This window comes from Neolamprologus brichardi, chromosome 3 (genome assembly GCF_056152115.1).
Source record: "Neolamprologus brichardi isolate AB-2024 chromosome 3, ASM5615211v1, whole genome shotgun sequence".
Taxonomy (NCBI): Eukaryota; Metazoa; Chordata; class Actinopteri; order Cichliformes; family Cichlidae; genus Neolamprologus; species Neolamprologus brichardi.
In genome coordinates this window covers 48,926,579-48,943,417 of record NC_142106.1, presented here as the reverse complement: position 1 = coordinate 48,943,417, position 16,839 = coordinate 48,926,579, and the positions used below count along the sequence as shown (strand labels likewise).

Sequence of the window (16,839 nt, the reverse complement as noted above, 5' to 3'; positions counted from 1 at the left end):
AAGAAGGTACTCTGATCAGACGAGACCAAAGTTAAACTTTTTGGCCTATATGAAAAGCGCTACATGTGGCAGAAAAATAACACTGCTCATCACCCTGAATGTACCATCCCCACTGTGAAACATGGTGGTGGCAACATCATGCTGTGGGGATGTTTTCCTTCTACAGGGACAGAGAAACTGGTCAGAGATGATGGGAAGATGGATGGAGCTAAATAGATGGGAATTCTGGAAGAAAACCTGTTGGAGGCTGCAAAGGACTTGAGCTTGGGATGTAGATTTACCTTCCAGGAAGACAATGACCCTAAATATACAGTTAGAGCTTCAATGGAATGCTTTAGATCAAAGAATATCCATGTGTTAGAAGGGTCAGTCAAAGTTCAGACCTAAATCCCATTAAGCATCTGCGGCAAGAGTTGAACATTGCTGTTCAGACACGCTTTCTGTCCAATCTGTCTGAGCTTGAGCTGTTTTACAATGAAGAATGGGCAAATATTTCAGTCTCTAGATGTGCAAAGCTGGTAGAGACATACTCCAAAAGACTTGCAGGTGTAACTGTAGCAAAAGGTGGCTCTATGAAGAGCAGGGGTTTGAATAGAAATGCATGCCACACTTTTCCAAATTTATTTGCTTAGAATTTTGACAACCATGTATTATTTTCATACCACTTCACAATTATGTGCTACTTTGTGTTAATCTATCATAGAAAAGGTCAATAAAAAACACATTTTGTTTGTGGTTGTAAGGTGACAAAATGTGTAAAAGTTCAAGAACTATGAATAATTTTTCAAGGCACCGTAACTTCAAATCACCACACAAGCACACATCAGTTCACATGCATGTACACATATGCAGTTAAAGCATATGTGTACATGCAACTTCAAAAGTTAAAGTAGAGAAAGACTGCAAACCTCAATATGGAATGAGTGATAATGTCAGCACCATTCCATGATTTAGAAATATTTGTTTCACTTTAAATCTGTTTTTTTTTTCTTAATTGCAAAAACTGTAAAATTTGAATTATCTTTTGTGTCACTTCAGTGTTCCTTCACTTCAATGACTCCCTCTTGTATCTTTGCTACACATTGGATATAATTTTTCTTACCACGATGATGCATGATCTTTACTCTCAAATCATTTTAATGGCTTCTGAGGAAGTTGCCCCTCTGCTCCAAATTATTGTTTAATAGGCAATTTGTTCTTTACTCTAGTTTGTTCCTTGATTGTAAAATCTGGTATTTTTGCAAATTTGGCTCAGGGGGACCTGAAAGCCAGGAGACAATTTATTGTATTGGCCACAAACAAACAAATAATAATAAAGATTTCTATCAGAGCAAAAATCTCTCTCTCTCTCTCTTTCTCTCTCTATTTGCTCCTAACCACGTCCTAACCTAGCAGTCATATATAGCCTTTAATTAATCCTGCATTTTTTGTCAAAGATATTTGTCACCATGAAATTAATAGCTTAAAACAGCAACATATGAACAGATTCACTGAGTAATCAGAAAAGTTTAGCATGAATCTGGACATTAGATTTAAGCTTGAAGTTTTAACCTTATCAAATATCACTTGGTAGAAGCTCCTTACCGTTTGAAGAAGTCTCTTCTCAATCTGCTGTCCTCTTTTGCTTGGATCTTTTTTTTTCCATCTGAGACTGACGTTATTCCATGTTAATTATTTTTTCTCCGTGAAAAACACAGCAACTCATCTTATCCCGGGGTGCCAGGGCGTCGAGCTCCGGATCTCAGCAGAAAAGTGCCAATAAAAGTTGCAGGCTGATCCAGGTATCAGTTTGACATAGGTTCTCCTCCGTGACGTCACAGTTGGAACACTGTTACGCCTCTGCGTAGCCATGGTTACAGGGGACGCTTTGGAGCTCTGCTGCTCAGCAGCTAAAGATTTCAGGTTAAACTCTAAAACCAAATAAAATCAATATACTGTATATGTGTATAGTTACCCCTTAAGCTTTCGTTTTCTGGAAGAGGCTGTAAAACGGACAGTTAAAATGTGACCGATGGCAGCCATACTGAGGTGAGTTGTTGAGGATATGTCGAGCTGTCGATAAGCACGGCTGTTTTTGTGCTGTTATTTACTGTTAGCATGTTTTGGCTGGCGTTACTGAAGTTGTTTTCAACTGGATGTCACATTGTTGAACTCTGATGATTAATGAATAAACTCTCGATGTGACGATGGTAGAATTTAATTGTAACCCTGTGTTAATCTGTGTGCCTTTGATACCGTTTAATATCCAGTCCATCTGTTTGGTGTTTTGTTTTTAACATGCCCTGGAATAATTTAAAGTTTTACAATGCCGGTGATTTACGACTCTTTCGCGACAGTCAGCTGGGGAGTAAACTGTGGGGTTCTCAGAGGTAGCTCACGTGAGCCAGCAGTGACATCTGTACATGCAGTAGCCTTAAAATACTGATTATTTATTCTCCTGCTAGTTAAGAATTTGTGTTTTATACGTACATTGTTTCTTTCTATATGTTATCGTTTGGTTATGTTATGATGTGTGGTTAATGATGATTATTAGTGTGCTAATCGTGAATAAGCTAGTAAGCTTGAAAATTAGCAGCCATGTTAAGCGGATTTCGGTGATCAAGTTCGTGTGTTACTGTTTGGAATATGAACCCATATGGCTTGCACTACTTTCAAGATGTAAGCTAAAGGGGTGTGTTTTAAAAAAGGTGCAAGAATGACCTAACTCAGTGAGCGATATGTGTTCATTGTACAGTAAGTTGTAATTTATGTTGTGCATTTGAACTAGCAGACTGCAGACTTGTTTAGGGGCTATGAGCACACATGGGCTGTGACCCAATCCAGCGACCGCACGCTTTGGAGTATGCGCAGTTTGCGTACTACGTACGGCGCGTACTAGGAAGTACGAGAAGTGCGGAAATGAGAGGCTTGTGAAATGGGACGGTCTGGCCGTCGTCGCGCTGCTCAGGTTGCCTAGCAACCATGATACTAACCGCAAGAAACGTTTCATACAGCATTGTTTGACAGAAATGAAGGAGAAAAATGTTTTGTTGTTCATTCATTACTTTTTTTTTATGACATCACTTTGATTAGCTGAGGCTGAGACCACGGGACTGTGAAAACATAATTGTTGGGCTTCATTTCTGTACTGAACAGTCATTTCAAGATTAGTTAGTAAATAACAATTAGCTAATGTTGTTCATGAGACTAAAGTCATCTCACTTTGGTAATGTAAATATAATATGGCCAATATATTTATTGTCAGATTATTATGATATATTACAGCAGTGAGCTTGAACTCTGTGTCAAAGATTCAAGTTGAAGTTATTTATATTTCCTCTCACCTTAAATCTTCACTCAAAGACAAGTATCTTTGACAGTGTATATATAGATCAGGGGTCGGCAACCCTAGGCGAAGGGTTAACTGATGGCACAACCATAGCTGGACTGGCCATCGGGCATACCGGGCATTTGCGCAGTGGGCCAATGATTTTTTTATTTTTTTTGTAACGTTATAAACACTGAAAGGTGGTGGATTGGCCAGATGCTGGTCAGCGTGTAAAAATAACCCAGTTGTTTGTTGGTGGCTTCCACAGACCTCCACCACATTAGCAAGTGGTGGAGGTCAGCAGGTGGATGAGAGAAAGGGGAGGCAAGTGGAGAGACCCGAGGCGGCCACCGGTCTGAGTGTCAGGTGAACTGAACTTCAGGTAAGAAGTTATGACCATGCAGTCTATGTTGGTCAGATATAAACCAAGTTTAGGTGGAGTTTTATTTTTGTTGTGCTGACTTTTTACAGTCAGTTACAGTAACTCGTACTGCGTGCTAGCTAGCATGATGGAGTTTCTATACAGCTGGGTGGGTGCTATGATACTACTGATAGCTAGTAGAGTTGCCAACCGTCCCGTAAAAAGACGGAATTGTCCTGCATTCAGAGAAAATATTACGCGTTTTGTATTGAGCTGAAAAGGAATGCAGTTTGTCCCGGACTTCAGCTAGTTCCATCCTACCTGACAAACCATCCTACCCATTGTTTCTGCGCATGCGCACAACACGAAATTAAGTGGCAAACCGTACTACCTTTGTGATTATTAACCAGAAAAATATTCTGACGGGTAAAATTAAGTGCCAAACCATCCTACCTTTGTGAATGTGACCTACAAGCATACTAACAGCTAAAATTTAGTGGCAAATCATCCTACCTTTGTTAATCTGAGCTAGAAGCATATTTTCACAGCTAAAATTCAGTGGCAAACCATGCAGCTGGAATCCACAGCTGTGCGTGTTCATGGAGCTGCCTTTTCACCTGCTGGAAATCACTACCTGACAAGTTTAACTGTCTTCAGAACATTGCAGAGGCCTTATTGACAGTATTTGGCTCTACATGTCTGTGTGAGCAGATTTTCTCTCACATGAGTGTCCTCAGGTAGCCGTCTGAATGCTGGACACTGGAAGACCTGTGTCTCTGAGTGGGAGACCAGAGATCACATTAACATGTGTGTCTCTGTATTAACAAATATGCCATATTGGCCCAGTTTATTTTTCTTATCATTGTTGTGAGGAGGCCATAGATAGCATTTGCATTTTCTGTTGTACAGTTCATTTGTTGTTATGGATAAAAAGTGCCTTTTTTTTTGTTTCAGAATAGCTGATAACTATTCGCTGATAGCTGCCAACATCTGCAAACAAATATAATTCTATAAAGTGGTTCTATATAGTGTGTAACTGTTCATATAGAGCGTTATTAAATTTATTGCTAATGCAATCATATGACACATTGACTTCTGAGGAAATTTTAGATGGCACTCGTCATCAGAAAGGTTGCCGACCCCTGATATAGATGTATCATATATAAGAGACAAATATTGTTCGTTTAATTTGTTGGCATTATCACGTTTGGCTCAATGCTTACATATATGTGTAAAAACAAAATGTACGAGCTGTGATAACTGTGTCTGATAACATGAAGAGTAGACTGATATATGAAATATTCCTTTATTGGGTGAGAAAATCAGACCATGTCATAACTGCTTTAAGTCATACAGAATAGATATCAGAGCCTTAAACAGGCTGACTTCTGCTAAATGGGTCAAACTGGGCAGAAAGTAAACAAACACATAACATCCTTATAGAATATGATGTAACACTATAGATCAGCTTACCTCAGAATATATAAAGCATATAAACAATTACATCAATATGATGCAACAAACACAGCAGTGCTACTAATCCAAAATACTCAAAGCTTCATAGAACTGAAACAAAAATTTATTTTTAGCTCCATTCTGCTGCTGATACATACTTTAGGTTTCTGAACATTAAACTTGTTGCTGCCTTTCATAGTGTGTAACTTGAAGGCCCTGAGTACTTTCTCCCACACTGAAAATGCTGGAATGATCAAATTATTTGAACATTACCTAATAAGACTGATTCAGGACAGACAATTAGTTATTCTAAACTTTTCTAGCAGTCCTTCACAAACAGGGAACAGTCTGTCTATTCTCTCCATCTGTCAGCTGCTGCTGGCTCTTCCTCCTCCTCTTCCTCACACACTGCTGAGTTTGTCCTGGTGGATCATCAGGGGTGCAAAGCCTCACAGATGATGTTCCACAGTGGGTCCCTCAGTCTGTCCTCACTCTGGACACTTGCAGTTGTCACACATGGAAATCAAATGTGTGATAAGCTGCAGGATTCAAACACAAGTGTAACTTATAAATACATGTTCATACTTTTATTCCACAATCAGAGAGAAAGAAACAGAGAGAGAGTGCAGGACAGACAGACAGGTGACAGTCTCAGGTGTATACACTGCTACAAAACAGCACAAAAGAAGGAGGATTTAGTGTTTGTGTTATTACGAGTGCTGAACAAGAAGAGTTCCCAGATGGTACAGTGGACACATGTGTGACTGCTGTGATTAAAGCATCTTTCTTTCAGCTTAACGAATGAACCGTCAGCTCGTTCAAACACACGTTAAAGTCCGTTTGGCTCAACACCACCGAACAGAGGCAGCAATATAACATAGCTAACATTAACAGTGCAGTGAATCCTGCTTGTGCCGTGATATTCAGGACTGCAAACCGAGCAGCATTCACTAACTTTCAGCTTGTTGTGTTTGTGGATATAAGACTGACTTTAATTATCCATAAAATCATCACATTCTCTGTAAGATTAAGGTCGACTATTGAATGGCGTATATTTAAAAGTAAAGGCTTTAAAACCAAGTTAGTTGGACACATCACTAATGTCACATAACTCTGCTGACATGTGGCCAACAGTCATGTTTTAATGTTCTTCATTATTAAACATTCGCACATAAATAAGTGACATCATATTCAGTAAACTTACCTCTGAAAGTTTACTCTTCGGCTGCGCCGCCTCTGCCCTCTGCCGTATTTTTCGGCAAAATTATCCACACCCACCACTGCGCTATGAATTGTGGGATATATGGGACCACGAAGTGTACAGCGGACCACACTTCAAATTTGGGAAAATCGACGGCGCATTTGGAGTACACTTCAAATTGAGACAGCCGTCGTCACGTCGCTGTGACGTAATATGTTTCACAATGCGTACTCAGGAGCGTGCGGTCGCTGGATTGGGACACAGCCAAGGTCTGTAGCTTTGTCAGAGGAAGCTTGTGTGAGCCAGCAGTGATATCTGTACACGCAGTACCTTTAAAATACTCATGTGTCATTCTCCTGCTAGCAGTGGAGGAGACTTCTGCTGAGGAAGAGGCCCTGCTGTCCTGCCGTCTTACTGGTGCCATTGAGGGATCAGCGGCTGCTATATATTCTTCTCAACCTCGAGTATTTGGACTGAAGGACTCACAGACACGTTTTATATTTAGCTCTATACATTTTAAAAAGATTTTTAAAAAATATTTTCTTATTCACAAAGGCTGTATGGAGACATTTTGGTTATTGCCACAGACGCTTTCTCTTACTACGGATGGAGGATGTTGCGGTTTTACAACCCATGGACTGAGAAAGGACTCAATAAGTAATATGTTCACATATTCCAGTGTTAAACACAAGTGAGTCTCAATTGAGTGAAGTGTTGGTAACTGATGCCAATATTTTTCTTCATTCTCCCTGTTTAAATCCCATTCATATAAGGGACCCTAATTTTATCCTGCTACAAACATATTCACCCAGTGTTATTTAAGTTTCCTGTAAACTACACATGTAAAGCGGATGTGAGAGAGGCTGTGATGAAGTCCTGGAGTTTTTAACGATGTACATGCTCCAGTCCAGAAATTTGTATTATATGTTGGACACAGGTGGTAAAGTGCTGTCACACCCTGAATAAATTGTCCTCTGTTCTTTGGTAAGCTGACATATTTGTTACATAATCATATGGTTTATCAGAGGGAAAGTGCGAGTTTTAGAATACTGGAGCCTAAGGTTAGGTGCAGTAATATTCAACCGTAATATTAGCTTTTAACTAGGTCTTGTCAGTTAGCTGGTGTTGTGTCAAAAAGTCATATCTGCCATAAACTAATTTTCGGTAGTTGTCAAAAACCAGTTGATCATATTTAACCCTCCTGTTATGTTGGTTTCTAGGAACACCAATTATGCTTCTGGGTTAATTTGACCCGGGGCAAATTTACTCATCCAAAAGTGTCAGAAACACTGGCATTGATTATTTTACAATTTTCTTTTATAATTTAGATTTTTTTCGTTTTCTGTAGTGATGCAGATGACATGTGACATCTCTTCTGTTCTGGGTCAATCTGACCCGCAACATAACAGGAGGGATAAACTGCTATAGACAACTTTTTGGTCTATAATATGCGAAACATGTCACATGTATCCCTCATGAGTAATATTGAGTCATCTTGTGCCACAAACAACATTCCTGTCACAAGGTAGAAGCTGCAATCACTTTTTGGCAGTGATTTTTACTTTGTATTTATTCATTTGACATTAAAATTACTTTTTTAAAGAGTAATCTGGCCAAGAGGACAGCAGAAATTGCAACAAATATAATAATAGTTCTCTAAACATATTTTAAGTGTCCCAATAGGACTGGGTTGGTTTTAATATAGTTACAATAACACAGAGTTATAAATATACTTGAAAAAATGGGTCGTTATTAAACTTGATATATACCCTTTTGTAAATCATGTTCACTAAAGTCTATTTCCCAATATAAGTAAAGACATTGGAAATCAGTTTTTGTCAGACGATCACTTTTTGGCATAACACCGGAGGTAAAACAGGTATGATCCTTCATATCTGGAGTGTGAAGGTGCAGACATAAATTCAGATATCTCTGGGATGTTTAAGAGTTTAGAATTTCTCTGGTTCATTAGCTTTATTCAGATAATTCAGTAATCACTCAAGATTAGTTCACTAGTACTCCTGAATTCAAAGAAATAGTCAGGGTATTCGGCGCTGTGCTTTCCCACAGGTGAACCCAGGTGAAATGAAAGAAGTATTGGATGCCCTCCTCCTCTGGCACAATGATAACTCACAAAAGCTCCTTGGAGTAAGGAGATCAGGTTCAGAAGTGGTTCTTTCTAAGAACGTATATCTGTATTTATAAATGACATACTAAGGATGAGTAATGCTTAAATAATGAGGAAATTAAGCAGTGACCAATGACACATTTAACAATGTGTCATTTTTATCCACTATTCTATGTTTATTTATGAGTACAAGATCCTTTTTTTCTATCAAATAACCTAAAAAATGACTGACTGCACCTTTAAAAATACTAACTTAAATAAACCAAGATAACCCAGCAGTCCATAGGAAATAATGTGTGCACTATGTCACTAAATTTATTGTCACTGCAAATGTAAAAGTAAACATAAATGAACCACAGAGGAAATGACATGACTTTGAGGACAGATGTGATCAGGTGGAAAATGCAGAAAGCTGACTGATGTCGATCTGTGGCTGCATTCAATGTTGGCCTGTCCTGTATTAGGCATTCAGGATTTTCTTTTATGGCCATTTAGCTCTTATGGCATGAACTTGCTCAGTGCATTATTATTGGCTTTTCTACAGTCTGATATTTGTTTACAGTGCATCAAATTTGGCACATGCTGACTGCATTCTAATTGTAACCAGAACAGGAGGCGAGAGCAGAGAACAAGAGTGCAGCAGTTTAGTGAAAGGAACAGGAAAGGTGAAGAAGAGGTGAGCATCCAAAAGACGAGCAAGAGGACAGTTTCAAAGGAGACATCACGGCACAATAAAAGCACAAGCTGTAAGAGCAGAGATTCATTCATATTTTTACTATTTTTTTCTTTAGGTTTTACTCCCGCTGCTTACAATAAATCAAATATATAGTACAAACAAGAAAAACTCAAATTGCATTGTTGTTCAGTATAATTCTGTGACTTCAACCTTTAGCTAACATATAATGTTTGACATTTTATATAAATGTGACTATAAAATATAGTCAATAATATTAAAAAGGTGCTGTTACTGAGTGAAACTTCCAAAGATTTCAGGTCTGGATTTAGCCCCAGTGTTTTAAGATCCTAGCAGCGCTCGTATTTATGGCCACATTTTTAAAAGAGACGAGCTTTCTGGGTGCTGACTCAGAGGGACCACTTTAGTTCATTGAAACTTTAATGCCAGTTTAAGACAATAAACTGGACACGTTTCGAATCAAATTGATAATAACAGAGCTATGCTGGACATAAGCAACTGTGTTAGTGTGACGCCCTGCATATTTGAAGGATTGCAATAAACTTCTGTTCTTACTGAATCTGTAACATTGCCTTGATCTGCCTACATCATTTTTTAAATAGTTTATGTTGTTAAATGAGTTTTGTGTCACTGTGCACAGAGAAAAACTCACCTGATGTAGTGGTAATGCGTTATTCACCACTAGATGGAGACAACCCGGCACAGGTATTTTCTCTACACACTAAATTTCACACTGAAAAGCATTGGTGGGAATTTTTGTTTACATAGTAAGTAAAAGAAAAAATGTCTTGAGGTCTTTCCAGTGTTTTCAAAATTGTGTTTTTCAGATACACGTCAAAATTTCAAAAAACACACACACAAAACAACAAAATATGTCAAATTACATGCACGTCTCATTCATTTTTTGAGAATTTCACCACTTTTCGATTTCATGGAAAATAACTTATGTTATTCATGACATGATATCATTTAAAATAACTTTGTCAGGCTAGTGATTAGCTGCCACATAAGTATAAATCTAAATCATGCAAGTGTAATATAGAAAAAAACCACAAACAGTTGTGCTGTTTGTTCATAATAAATGGGTAGGGGTGTATAGTCAGTAAAAGCCACCAAGGCTCTGCCGAGCTCCAAAACCACCTCTGCCACAGACAGAAGCATCAAAAATGTGCGCTGGGAGCTTCATGGCATGATTTCTACAGCCACACAAATCTATATGTATGTGGCCAAGAACCTTAGTCCATGTAGGGCATCTTAACACAGTTTACTTGTGTCAGTTAGGTCAGCTAGTGGGATGGCAGAGAGGGCAGCCTTTACATTATTTTATTGTAGAGTGACAGGAACTGCCTATGAGCTTCTAATCAGGCAGAAATATTGACAGAAGGAAATATTTCAAAATAAAAAATAAAAAAAAAATTTTAAATTTCAAAGGAAATACATTGATGAAAATCAAAGAAGAGAAAATGTATGTGATGTTCCATTTTCCTGAGAACTGATTGGCTGTGATGACTCCTTCAAGTACTACATGCTACTTTGTCCTGCTAGTTAAGCCTGCTGTCTGTTCTCAGGCCTCCTCCTGTTTCACTGGCATAAATCCATCACCAGAGGGCTCCACTGACCTGCCTGTTGACATCAGAGCAAACCCCTGTGTCATGTGACCTGGCTGGAGTTGCAAAGCTGGACTCAGACCTGGCCCAGGCAAGTTCAAAGACAGTTGTGGTAGAGAGAGCAGGGAGTATAGTAGAGCACTGGAAGGATGAGGTGGAAACAGGAAGCGTGTAGATTCAGTGGATTTGGAATCCTCCATCTGTCTCCATGCTCTCTTTACTGGCCTTCTAAAAATCACTTCTAAAAACTTCTCCTGTAGCTGTGTAGCTGCTTTTGTTTAAATGTTTAGGATAGCATTTAGAATTCAACTTTACTGTCATTACACATGTCTAAATACAGGGTAACAAAATACAGTTTGCATCTTATCAGTAAGTGCAATAAGAGCAAATATACAGATGTACTACATATATACAGATGTATCGGTATGAGGTAAACAGATCTACAGAGTGCTATGAATATATCTACAGCAGTGGAAGCGTAGCTCTCTGAACAGACTACAATAGTGAACAGTGTAGGGTGACAGCTGTGGGGAAGAAGCTGTTCCTAAACCTGCTGATTTTAATCTGAAGGCTCCTGTAGCGCCTTCTGGAGGGGAGGAGCTGGAGGCAGGATGAGAGGAGTCCCCGAGAATGATGCGTGCTTGGCATAGACATCTCTTCTTGTGGACATCCTCAATGGCAGGAAGTGGAGTCCCTGTGATGCGTTGGGCAGCTTTCACCACCCGCTGCAGTGCCTTGCGGTCAGCAACAGAACAGTTCCCATACCACACTGTGACACAGTTGGTCAGGATGCTCTCTATCACACAGCGGTAGAAGTTAACCAGTATGTCATTAGACAGGTGGTTCTTCTTCAGTATCGTAAAGAAAAAAAGGCGCTTATGGGCCTTCTTGACCAGGCTGGAGGTGTTAGTTGACCAGGACAGATTCTCAGAGATGTGGGTCCCCTAGAACTTGAAGCTGGAGACCCATTCAACAGCTGTGCCATTTATGTAGATGGGGACATGGGTATCTGTCTTCTCCCTCCTGAAGTCCACAATGAGCTCTTTGGTTTTGCTGGTACTCAGGAGCAGGTTATTGTCAGACCACACAGCTAGGTGCTTTACCTCTTCCCTGTAGCCAGTCTCATCGTTGTCACTGATGAGACAGTCACGGTGGTGTCATCTGCAGACTTGATGATGGAGTTGGATCCATACCCAGGTCTGCAGTCATAGAGGAACGGGCTCAGCACACAGCCCTGTGAAGTGCCAGTGTTGAGTGTGATGGTGGTAGAGCAGTTATGGCCTGACCTAACATGCTGGGGTCTGTTGGTCAGAAAGTCCATGATCCAGATACAGATGGAGTTGCTGAGTCTAAGAGCCACAAGTTTGGTGATCAGCTTGGAGGGAATAACTGTACTGAATGCTGAGTTGAAGTAAACAAACAGCATTCTTACATAAGTATTGCATAAATATATGAGTACATGTTGCAAGAAACTACATTCCCAGATCACATCCAGTGTGTGCTGGAAAATTTGCAACGATTCTACAAAAATGTTCCACGTGGTGTTTTTTTTTTTCCTACTGGTGATGATCCAGTGGGGCTCCAGTCACTACAGGCTCCCTTGTGGTGCCACAAAACAGACTGCAAAACAACTTGTGCGTCCATGACTGATCCTGCTGCTTCCACTACAATTCACTTCTGTATGAATTGATCTTTTCATGACTGTTCACTTTGGACAAGCAGGAAACAGAGGTGACGCTGACTTGTGGCTTCGCAGGGCGATTCCCTTTAACAACAAGAGCATGCACACAGTTTGTTTTAGGCCACCATGAATAGCTCACATTGTAAATCACAATGAGCCAGTATATGATACTGTAGCTTCCACTCACTGTGACAGGATGGCTCGTAGGAGGTGATTACACTCTGCTTCATTGGGTTCCAGTTCAGATTAAGGGACAACACATGGAAAGACAGAAACTGGGAACAAATGTTTGAAAAATATTTACTGTTAGAAAACATTCAGTGAACAATATCGATTTTTATGTTTGGCAAACTTCAAATCTGAGTCTCCAAAAGCCAGTCAGACAATAGAGTTGGTATAAACAGAGAGAGGAGATGATGCTTTTTTTAGACAGAGGAAGGGAAATATTTAGATTCACTTAAAAGGATAATTCTCTCTCTCTCTTTTTTTTAGCACTTTCCACTTTCGCTTTCTTGCCATTAAGCTCTAATTAGCTTTAATTTCACTTAAAATACATGAACACAGAAAAGTAAGAGTGTGATTCTGGCGAAAGATAAAAACTAAAATGTAGCATTTTGAAAGGTCCCTGCTCACTGACCCCTCTGTCTCTTTTCTTAACTGCTGCATATGTGCTGGATTATTTGGACTACATTGCATTGTACAGTTAGACTATGATTGTATCTGTGGGGCTTAAAACAATGACATTTGTTCACACACTCACAGTGGATTCATTTTCAAAGATCAAGGAGCACTTCTTTAGGGCTGGTCTGGAGACATTAACTGGCTCTGGGTGACAGAAAGCGCTGTAAGGACTGAGAAAAAACAGTATTAATTTGGTGCACATTATGGGATTTGTGTATATTATGTGTTGAGGTTTTCTCTTTGTGACTGAGGTCCTTACTGGAGCTGAGATTTGTATTGAGCATGCAGTCCAGAGTGATCAGACACATATGTGCTGTTCCACAAACGGGATGTTTTTATTGTAGTCACTGTAGCAAGTGAGATCGGTGAGAAATAAACCAGGAGAGATGGAAGGAAAAGATCAAACAACAGATCCTAAAGTCAATGATACAATCTGAATGACGAGAACGAAAGGCTAGCTGTGTGGAAGACTGAGATACTTGTCATTTCTGAAGATGAGCAGCAGAGACAGTTCACAGAGTATTTTCCCAAAAGTCTTGGGGATCATCGAGATGTTTTCTGGCAAAACTGAGACCAGCCTTTGTTCCTTTTGCTCAGCAGGGGTTTCTATCTTACAGTGTAATTTAGCAGGTGGGGAACAGTAAAATCAGCTGTAGTGGCTCTTGTAGATTTACACAACTGAAATCAATAATATGTAAGCAGACACCCAGCTGTCCACTAAACCTGATTCTGCTCTTCCCCCATCCTCCCTTACCCTCTGTTTAGCTGAACTAAATTCATGGTTCTCTTCTAATTTTCTCAAACTCAATAGTAATAAATCCGAGCTCCTCTATAGGCACTAAATCAACATTATCCAGAACCAACAGTTTCTCTATTACTATCAATAACTCACCGGTCTTCATTTCTTCCTCTGTGAAAAGTTTGGGTGTCATCCTCAACAGTACTTTATCTTTCAATTCACACATTAATAATGTTACTCGGTCTGCATATTATCAATTGCGCAACATTAATCGTCTCCGTCCTTTTCTCCCCCCACATGTCACTGCCATTCTTGTCCACAGCCTTGTTACTTCCCGGATTGATTATTGTAATTCACTTCTTTTTGGTCTTACTCAAAAATCCATCCACAAGCTCCAACGCGTCCAGAACTCTGCTGCCCGTATCATCACCAGGACCCCTTCTGTCCACCACATCACTCCTGTCCTGCAGCAGCTTCATTGGCTCCCGGTCAAATATCGCATCAATTTCAAAATACTCTTGTACACATTTAAGGCTATTCATCATCTCTCTCCTCCATATCTCTCTGATCTGGTTAAGATTACTGCCCCATCTCGTTGTCTCAGATCTTCTTCTTCCCTTTCACTCTCCGTCCCTTCCCCCCGTCTTCCAACCATGGGGAGCCGGGCTTTCAGCTGCTCTGCTCCACGACTCTGGAATTCCCAACCTCCTGATTTAAGAAATATCTCTTCCTTCTCACTCTTTAAGTCCAAGCTCAAAACCCACTTGTACAAAATAGCTTATCCCACATAACCTCTCCACTCTGCTTTTTTATTTGTTTATGTCTTATGCTTTTATGATTCTGTAAACTGCTTGCTTTTATGTTGCTTTTATGTTGCTTTTATTCTACTATGTACAGTGACCTTGAGTGACCTTTCAAATAAAATATATTATTATTATTATTATATTTCATGAGCTGTCTTGGCTGATTTCCACCCTCTACACCAGGGGTGGGCAATTAATTTTTACAAGGGGCCACATGAAACCCGAGTTGCGTCAGAGGGCCACATCAACGACATCTTGAACCAAAGTCTGCTTAACTTTCTTAAATTGTAAAATTCACTAAATTATATATTATGAATAGCTGGTACTGGTAATCAGAAGAATAAAACAAAAATAAAATAATGTAAATATTTATATTGAGCTATGCTATGTGAAATTGTGGCGCATATTCCAAATAAAACAAAAACAACCACCGAATGAATGTCATTTTATTTTAACATGTTTAACTCAACAAACAACAAGTTTATAGAAATGCAACAATATAATGACTTGTGTCATGTTTTCCTCCTTTTCAGTGAGAATAATCCAGCCTGTTTTGGTTTTGAACAAGGGCATTGAAATCTGGCTGAATGTCTGAGGTGGCTATGCGAAGAACAGCTGAGAGGTGGTCATCAGTGACAGAGGACCTGTGTTTGGATTTGTTGAACTTCATCACCGAGAATGTCTGTTCACATACATAGGTAGATCCAAAGAGGACTAGAATCCTCTGAGCATGATTCCTCAGGTGTGGAAAGTTCTCTTCTTTGAGGGAGGAATAAAAGTCCAGCAGTGAGACTGACCTGAAGTGCTCTGCCAGAAGTGTGTCAGACTGCAAGTCAATGAGTTCCATCTGAACATCACTTGAAGCATTATCCACACTGCAGGTGAAGGGTCTCCCACCCCTCACAGAGACGACATCCTTGTCTTTTCCCGCTGGAAAAATATTACTTTTTCAGGTACTATGATGAACTCTGTAAAAGACTATGGAATGGACATTTCACCAACACATTATTACAAATTTTACGGTTAGAGGGTTTTTCACCACCAGCGGCTCAAGTCAGAGACATTGCCCAGGCATATCTGTTTGAACTCAGAGATGTCCGCGATATAGAGGCCGCGCTGCAAGAAATTCACGCCAGCGTCACGGAGGTGACCAGGATAGTTATTCCTAACATACTAGACGAGAATTACTCACTTTGGCTCTCCTAGTAATCGTTTTTCTTCTCTTGCCTATTATTTTTCTCAAATGTTTTGTTTTTCTTGTTTTTAGCTTTGCTGTTTTTTTTTTTTGTCTGTTTGTTTGTTTTTTCTTACTGCTCGGAGTTGTTTTTACCCGTTTTAAATGTATTCGTTTTTTCTTCATTACAGCAAGTAAAACTGTTTTGGAAAACCGTTGCATCAAATAAAACTTTATTGGAAAAGCATTGCAAGAATCAAACTCATTATTTTGTTTTACTAGAATCAAAGTGTAATGTTATTAATTACATCAAATAAAAATATTTTTTGTGAACTCGTTTACATGAAATAAGTAACCGCTCGATCATGAAATAAAACCATAGTTAAACATTACTTCAAAGATCACACATGGCAGAGCAGATTCTATTGAAACGAACATATTATGACCCATCTCACCCTGGTAGTTTTTGCGGTGTGCAACAATTGATTAAAAGCGTACAGGATGAGACTGGTACAAAGATTAACGCGCAAACAGCTCAGCAGTTCCTTGCAGAACAGGATGCTTACACCTTGCACAGAGCTGCACGCCTGCGCTTTCCGAGAAATCGCGTATTTGTCCCCAGACCTCTTAATCAATACCAAGCAGACCTTTGTGATATGAGAGCGTTATCCGAGCATAACGATGGCTATCAATATTTACTTACAGTTATAGATATTTTCTCTAAAAAAAAAAGCTTATGCAAGAGTCTTGAAAAACAAAACAGGCGTTCAAGTCACTAAGGCTTTTGACTATGTCTTAAAAGATAGCCAAATTCCTCAAAAGCTACAAACAGATAGTGGTAAGGAATTTTTTAATTCCAGTTTTCAATCTTTAATGAAAAAGCATGGTATAAATCATTTTGCTACAGGGAGCGATCTAAAAGCCTCAGTCTGTGAAAGGTTTAATAGAACTCTTAAAAGTAAAATGTATAGATATTTCACTGCTGCAAATACACGTAGAAATGTCGAT

At 39.4% G+C, this 16,839-nt stretch overlaps 1 long non-coding RNA gene across 5 annotated transcripts; it reads left to right on the top strand.

Moving 5' to 3' along the window:
* Positions 1-1,858: 1,858 nt before the first annotated feature.
* On the top strand, positions 1,859-16,072 carry LOC148105210 (uncharacterized). 5 transcript variants are annotated; one of them, XR_015718493.1, is made up of 5 exons: positions 1,859-2,028; positions 6,688-7,015; positions 9,060-9,851; positions 10,715-10,844; positions 15,191-16,072. It is a non-coding gene; the product is annotated as an uncharacterized LOC148105210 (long non-coding RNA). The 5 variants fall into 5 exon arrangements; XR_015718490.1 differs by having other exon boundaries at positions 6,691-7,015; positions 9,060-10,844; XR_015718492.1 differs by having other exon boundaries at positions 9,065-10,844.
* Positions 16,073-16,839: the final 767 nt, after the last annotated feature.